The sequence below is a fragment of the Pinus tabuliformis genome, chromosome 8, assembly GCF_031772625.1.
Source record: "Pinus tabuliformis cultivar Carrire ecotype Pingquan chromosome 8, CPIR1, whole genome shotgun sequence".
In the NCBI taxonomy this organism is placed as follows: Eukaryota; Viridiplantae; Streptophyta; class Pinopsida; order Pinales; family Pinaceae; genus Pinus; species Pinus tabuliformis.
In genome coordinates this window covers 105,606,453-105,615,143 of record NC_142294.1, presented here as the reverse complement: position 1 = coordinate 105,615,143, position 8,691 = coordinate 105,606,453, and positions in this window count along the sequence as shown.

The following is an 8,691-nucleotide window of genomic DNA, read 5'->3' as shown; positions in this document are numbered from 1 at the left end:
TTTGGCTTTGTCCAAATTTATTTCAACAAAGTTTTTTCTTGCGTTTTTTGAAATTTTTTACGTTTCAAGGTCAAAATTTTCCATAAGTGTACTCATTTTAATTCTATTGTTATGTAGATTTCTTATTTTGTAAGCAATGGGTTAAAATTTGGGCATTTCCACCAATTAATTTCTATTTCTCTTCTAAGTTTCATTTTACATAAAGTACATTGGTGAAACTTTGGTGTTCGATATAGTTCTTAGATTATGACATTTTCCTGTACTTGGATTCAAGAACGTGGTTCTAGTTCCTACTATAATTACAAAGTAATTTATTTTTCTTTCACCATTTATGAGATTCAAACCCTAAATAGTTTTTTTCTTTTCAAAAATAAAAATCACCTAGTTACATGCATTCCATACTAATATTATTTGTGTTCTCGAAAGGGTTAAACCCTACATTCACTTCCCTTGCTAGGTAATTAATTTTAAGTGTCATTTCTAACCAATTTGCTATGTTTCTTACAATAATTTATTCAGAAATAAAAAATTTATGTTAGGTTACTAGTTCAGATTCTCTAAACTTCTTGATATCATCTTTACTTGAGGTGGCATTCTTTATTTTATTTTCATTTTCATCCTCGAGGATTTTAGGGCGAGTTTATATTTAAACCTCTTACTATCATCTTCAACGAAGATAGAGCTTGACTTATACTTGTACACCTCTAGCTACCGATAATAGATCACATATATACATGTGATCTATACAAGCACATATACACATGTCTACCTCTACATTTATAATCATTACGAGGACTTCCTCATATTATTAATTCAGTATTAAAGCCTTCAAGGTTCTTATTCACGATCGTTTTCCATGTAATGACCCCTCCCACATTTTCCCACTTTTACTTGCTCTCCAGGATGAACACGAGTTGAATGATACTATTAAATGATCCAACCTCCAAGTTGCAATTATGAAAGTGGGTCTTATAAACCAAAAAATTAGTGATGCCTCTCAAGAGCACTAGACCACCCAGAAGTTAGTCCACAACCTCTGATGATCAAATCCTGAGATGAACTTATCTTTCACAAGCCTAACACCCCAAGCACACACTTGACATGGTACACATGTTTTTATGAGGCTCTAACTACACCCATAAGCCTTCCTTCTAGCGGTTATGACCCAAATTCCTTAGTTTTGTGCTTGCAGTTACGAGATTTGTGCCACTTTTTCAGGCTAGCATCTAGACCACGACCTAGAACTACGTATAGCTTTCTAGAAATATAACTAAGATGACAACAATGCCAACCAACCAAAACCAAATCAAGATCTTGACCAAGACATGGTTAATGCATATAGACATTTCATCAAACATATGGTAAACATAGAAGATACATGTCATGAATGCATATCTGATCATAAAGTTCTAATATTCCTTTGAGAATAGTCAAGAAGGTCTAATTCCCTCTTAAAGAGCCACAAAAACACTTTTTAACCCATGCATTCATCAACAATTCAATAACTTATAAAATCATGAACAATATCCATAGTAAGAGAACATTATAGAACCATGCATATAACCATCATATAACGAAAATAGAAACCATCGAAAATAAGCCACAAGATCAACATAATAATCAATACATGTATTGATAGATAACAATTTTACCAAAATTAAGAAATGTTTCATAATATAATTGAAATTCCATGTGATAACAACAAAAACAAGTGTCACCTATAGTAATAGGTTTAACATACCATGGATTTTGTTGCACAAAAGTACTGATTGAGACATTAGTACCATGATTGTCTTCTATGAAATTATTGAACAACTCTATCTTAGTGGTGTCCAAGATATGTTTTGGATGTTCTTCATACTTCTTTCATGGTATTATTCTCAGCATCACATCCCTTGCTTTTGGTTAAACACCTGAATTTTTTTATCTAATATTCATATATTACTTTTTTAACATCTTCTCCAAGTTTATCTTCCTATGGTTTCCTACAAATAACTGTCCAACAAGTGAAATCATCATTTACATCTACTTGTAATCAAAATTTCCTATGTATGCGCAATGTTTTTCCTGAGGTCCCTAATATTTTTTCAGGGAAAAAAGTTTACTTTAAAAATTCAGCCTAAAAGGCTTACTTTAAAAAATAAGCCAAAAAACTTACTTTAAATTTAAGCTAAAAAATCTGAATTTAAAAATTCAACCGAAAAGGTTTACTTTAAAAATTAAGCTAAAAAGCCTTACTTAAAAAATTCAACCCAAAACACTTTAAAAACTAAGCTAAAAAATGTCACTTAAAAAATTTAGCCCAAAAGACTCACTTTAAAAATTAAGCTAAAAAATCTCAATTAAAAAATTTAGCCCAAAACACTTACTTTAAAGATTAAATACAAAAAATTTCTTCCAAAAAATTTAGCCCAGAAAACTTACTTTCAAAATTAACTCCAAAAAATTCAGCAAGAAGATTTACTTTGAAAGTTCAATCCAAAGGGGGAAATCATACAAAAATAAAGTTTTGGTTCCATTTATTTATATCATTTCGTGTGAAACATATTTTCGAGGGTCACATCATTTCATTTCTGCAACCGACAGAAAATATCCACACATTTTCAGCCGAACTTTTAAAAATAATTTGGCCTAACGGCTGAATGTAATTTTAATTCGGTCAAACTGTTTTAACTTCCAACTCTACAAGAGCTCAGCTCACCTTTTTCTACTTTCGTAAATATAATGATATCGAAGTAAAATCTGTCTCGATTGTTGCTACACATTTTTTTTCAAAAAAAAAGGAAAAGTTAACCAAGAATACACTAGTGCTCAAAAACATGACTTGTTATGAATCCATTGGCTTTTAAAGAACACATAGTCAAACAATTATTAAATTGAAATATCAAATATGAATAAAAAATTTCCAAAAAATAAGTAATAGAAAGCTAATAAATTTTCTGACAAATTTCCTTTTTATTGTAAAATGAAACTTAAACAGAAAAATTGCTTTCATTTGCTTAAAGTTAAAAAACTTCTAAAAATGATTTTTTTTTTCCTTCTCAAGAAATAGAAAAAATTGTAACCCAACTTCACATTTGTACTTTCGTTCAACCTAATGGATGTCTTGACAACCTAGATTTCTTGGGAATTTAAAAATCTATTTTGACAATTCAAATTATTAAATGATCTTAATGTTAATTTGGTTCAACCTAATGGATGTCTTGACAACCTAGATTTCTTGGGAATTTAAAAATCTATTTTGACAATTCAAATTATTAAGATTAATGTGTTTTAAAATGTCAATTTCATTTGATTTATAAGTTTTTACCACTATGATAGGTAATTTACAAAATTATTTAAAAAAAAATCAAGCTAGGTAAGCTCTAAAATTATTAAAAAAAATTCTAAATTTATTTTTAAATGTAATAGATGGTACACCATCCCAACCGAATATGAATGAGCTGAAATAGAAAAACCAAATACACATAATGCTCTACGTTACCCCTAAATAAAAATTAGGGGTCTTGCCCAAGAGAGACTGTCGGGATCTCTCGTTTCTCGCTTGAGCACTGTTTAAAAATTTATTATATATCAAAGAGTTAAATATTTAATATATATCAAACATTCACTGTATGTTTATAATTAATATATGTCGACGCTAGAGATCTGAATAGGTATTAGTGTTGTTGAGAGCTTAGTCACGTTCCACACGTAGTCGGACTGCGTGAAGTGGAAGACAGAAGTGGGCAAGGCCTACCTCTGAATTGTTTCTATGTGAGTTCAAGAATGATGACTACAAGGAACACCACATGTGAAAATATTTAATGTGGTTAGTGATATTTTCTCAAGGGTTCCTTTCAAATTTTGGAATATAGAACTGGAGATTGATTGTCATGTGTGGCCCATGAGGATTGTGGTGAAGAGGATGATTAATAAGTTGGTTCAAATCAAGAATAATAAAACTAGCTATATAGGGAAGCAATGGTTGTTTCTATGTGAGTTCAAGAATAATGACTACAAGGAACACCACATGTGAAAATATTTAATGTGGTTAGTGATATTTTCTCAAGGGTTCCTTTCAAATTTTGGAATATAGAACTGGAGATTGATTGTCATGTGTGGCCCATGAGGATTGTGGTGAAGAGGATGATTAATAAGTTGGTTCAAATCAAGAATAATAAAACTAGCTATATAGGGAAGCAATGGTTGATTAATAGTCATTCCTGGTGAGTTTTGAATGTTACTTTGAGGAGGGGTACTCTTCATATTACGAATGGTACCACCAAAGTTTCCTCCACTATTAGTGCCCGCAATGGGGCCAATATTACCACCAACTTTGACAGCAAACATTGTAGTGGTGCGAGGTGGAGGGGACTAAAAATTAGAGGAAAATATTAATGAATCAGAAATATTAGGCTTCGAAGGTGGGCTAGGGAGAGGGATCTTGACTCGTGTAGCAAGTGTTAATGGATGTCCTTGCAAAAACTAAGGACGAATACCATGGAGTCTCCATGAAAAAAGCCTAGGGGGCACAATTATGTTAAGAGAAAGAGAACGTTAAAGGATACAAGAAAATAATTAAGAAAAATAACAATAGTGAGTGAGAAAATACTACATTAAGTGGTAAAAAGTGTAAGCTAACTAAAATTTACAGCTACTATAATCCAAGAAAACATATGCTATAAAGAGAAAAATGACTCGTAGACTAAATGATATATGCATTTCAAGCAAGTCCTATTTATATGTTTTGATTTCCTTCCAAAAAAATTCTTCCTTGTGGGAATTGATGTCTGCAAGCACAACGTTGAGTGAAAAGTAGGGTAATATGGATTTTTTCTTCCCACAACCACCCCTATAGGGTGTTTTAATCCTAGGAATGGAAACTATGGTTACCTCCATCCAACAAGGGAGAGTGAATCTCATATTTTGGGTGATAGCCACAAACCTCAATTCCTGATCGTGAAGTGGAAGACTTAAGGAGAATTGTAAGTATTATTTTCCTAAGCCTTACCCCTTCTAACGGGTTTCTATCTCAAGCACCAGCTTTGACCATTGGATGATGAAGTATTTCAAGTTATTTATTTGGACATCCACTATGTATTAATGTAATGTGATTGGTGGGGGTTATTGGGATGCCTACCCCTCTAATGCTAATCTAACAATAAGATTCTTTTTCATTGTGTCGAAGTGGGTTTGAATCTATATTGGTTATAATTATGTGGTTTTGTTTTAATATCCTTGGCATGGAGGTGTTAACCAAGCACTCATTCACTTAGTTTGTGCAATGTGTGCACAAAGGTGTGTAATGTCACTATTTTTTCGTAAACAATAAAAAGGTGTTGTTGAAACATAACTAATAGAAAATAAAATTAACATGAAATGAACTATAAATAGACAAATATGAAGACACTCTAATTCCCACCGAAGAGAGACTAAAATGCAACACAAAAAGACAAAAAAAATGGCAAGAAATGAGAAAAATAGATTAAATTCTAAATGGGGTTGGGACAAATGGTCTATGAGTCTACTTTATGCAGAAAAGACAAGGAAATAAAGATTGATATCTATGTTGGAAATGACAAAAAACAACCAACTAAAGAATACAACTAACAAAGAGTGTAAAGGAGGATGGCGAAAAGGGCTAGACTGGGGTCAAATCCAATTTCTAATTCTAACAAAATTTTGAAACAATGGCTAATGTTGTAAAAAAATTAGTGTCTTATAGATCTGAATGGTAGACTCCCAACTCAAAAAAACTTCTTTTCAATCGGGTGGAGGTGTAATTAAAACCCTAAAAAGGTTCTTTTCATTCCTCCTAAATAGGGGATGTCAAGACATCAAGGCCTTCACTAGATTTTCAAGACAAGTAACAAGTGTATTAATAGATAGACATAACTAGATTGGAGAAAAATGTAGAAGAAAAAGAAAAATGTTGAAATGCAAGTTTATGACTTGTTCTCATTTTATAGCACAGTTTGTGGCTGAGTTCCTGCATTGGCCACTACACATTTTCCTCAGAAAAAATCTTTAGTTTTGTGGAAGGTCCCAATCCAAGGAGCAAATAATATTTTTCCATCTCTTGTGTGGCCAATAACTATAACTTGTGGAACAAAGACACAAACCCAAAAATACCCTTTTTTGCAAAAAGCAACTAATAACTAAAAATAAACATAAGAAAAAGAGGAAAATAATAATAAAACGTAATCATGGGGGATCTACATAGTAGCACATTGGAGTCACCATTCATTAGGTTTAAAATCTTGGATTAACGTACCAAAATTATATATTATTTTTGGTCGGTGATGTATCTGTCTAAGAAGGAGATAAAATAGAAAAATATATTGAAACCCTACAATATTCAACTTTCAATCCCTAGATTTGCATGAAAATGTTATAAACATGCAAAAAAACCTTAGGAGATGCAACAATTTATAGTAAAGTTGTAGATAGAACACTCAATGAAAGGAATAAAAACTTTTTTAATTAAGATTACTTGAGGGGAAGGACATAGATATGGGTCTATAAAGTCCGCCTTCGGTTGGAGGGTTGTTTTGGTATTCTATGACTATGTTAGCTAATTGTCTCTCTTGGTTGTAGAAGTAGACAATGGAATTTGAACTTATAGTGGGAAGTTCAACAACAATTATATTAAAGTGACGACGATGACAATGATCATATGTATACAAGACTTAAATACAAGCCTTAAATGATATACCTATTCGGCCTATGTAAGACTTTGAATAGGACAGAGGAATCTCATAGACACTAGGGCCAAGCATCAAATCAAATTTTTCTTTGGGAGACCTGAAGAGTTTCCTAAGGGTGGTCTATTGTTCGGAGGAGATTTGAATGTTTTTTTTTCACAAGATTCTAGAAATCTGGTTAGTAACACCTTGGATATAAGGAAGGCTTACTTTGGTAAATGGGGGAGATGAAGGATTATCTTTGGGTTTAGTATGGGTGGTAGAATGGAAACATTTGCTAATTTGGGAGGAGGAATATCCATTTGATTGGAGGGCCTTTGTAAGCATAAGGTGTTCTTTGTCTAAATGTTGGGGATCAAAGATCCGAATGGCATGAGTGAATAGAGTCTAAAGAAACATAGATTTCTGAACATGGTGGTGATGGGAATCGACATGAAGGTATCTAGTGGTATGGGTCTTTTTCTAGTAAACATGAAAGTATAGGGAGATGTTAGGGAATTTGGAGACAAGGAAGTTAAGAAATAGAAGTGAGTTGTCAACTTCCATTTCGATGGTGAAATGAATATGGGAAGAGATGTGGTTAAAGCCATCCAAAAATGAATTTAAATAAGTGATGCCATTGGGCCATACAACAATGACGCCATCCAAGAATCGTTTCCAACATTTAGGTCTTAAATGAAAGTTTTATAGGGAACGAGAATTGAAGAATTCCACAAAAATGTTGGCAAGTACTCGGGAGAGGGATGAACCCATATCAGTTCCTTCCGTTTTTTCATAGAAAACACCTTTTAGGAAACTAAGGTGGAGGAAAGGAAAATTTCAATAAGGTTGAGTGTTTAAGAGTCAAGCTCGTTAGAAATTATATCAGTGGCTTCATGGGTGTGGATTTTGGTAAAGAGGGAGTCAAAATCAAAACTAACGAGGATATCATGTTCATCAAGCTGATGATGTTTGGTCTTCTTAACGAAATTAGAGGAATCTTTAATAAATGGAGAGGTTTGACGAGTTAATGGTTGGGGCTTCTGAGCAAGGTAATGAAATAGGGCATGGGTTGGGGTACCTATTGGGCTAACAAAGGGTCTCAATGGAATATCCTTTTTATAGATTTTAGGCAAACCATAAATTCTAGGGGTTCAATTGTTGGGGGATTATATTTTTTTCAGTGGAAGAATCGATATAAGAGGATTTGATGGCTTTATTCATGATATTAGAGATGGAGGAAATAAGGTTTTTTGAAAGAGGATTATAGGAGGAGGATGACAGGAGTTCAAGAATTTTTAAATCATAATTGGAGGAATTCATAATGACAGTGGAATTCCCTTTATCTACTTTTAGAATGAGTGGATTCAGATTATTATTGATATTCTTTAGGGCTAATAATTCTACCTTGGAAATTTTAGGTCCGGGAAATTCGGTGTGAAAAAGAATGTGGCCACATTCTTGTATAAGTTCTTTGACATCAGAAGGGGATGGATGAATGGTAATGGATTCAACCACATAAATTATTTCTTCAGAAGGAAGGTTATAGGGGAAAATGCAAAAATTAAAACCTTTTTCTAAATGATTCAAGGCTTCCTAGTTACGAGTTTCTCATGATTTATTAACAATTGTAGAGGAATAATCATGAGGACTAAGAATATTGGGGAAAGAGAATAATGTAGTTTTCAACATTTTTATGGAATCCGTTGAGTCTCGTGGCTTGGAAAACTTTCATTTAAAACCTAAATTTTGGAAGTCATTCATGGATGACACCTTTGTTGTATGACCCCATGGAATCCCTACTTTATATTCATTTCTAGACTACCTTAACCATATCTCTCCCCATATTCAAGTCACCAAGGAAATGGAAGTTGAAAAATCATTTACGTTTCTTCAAGTCTTTGTCTCTAAATGTATTGACAACTCCCTATCCTTTCATTTTTACCAGAGAAAGATCCATACCAATAGATAAATTCATTCCCATTCCCATCACCACCCTTCTCATAATTCTATAGTTCTTAAGACT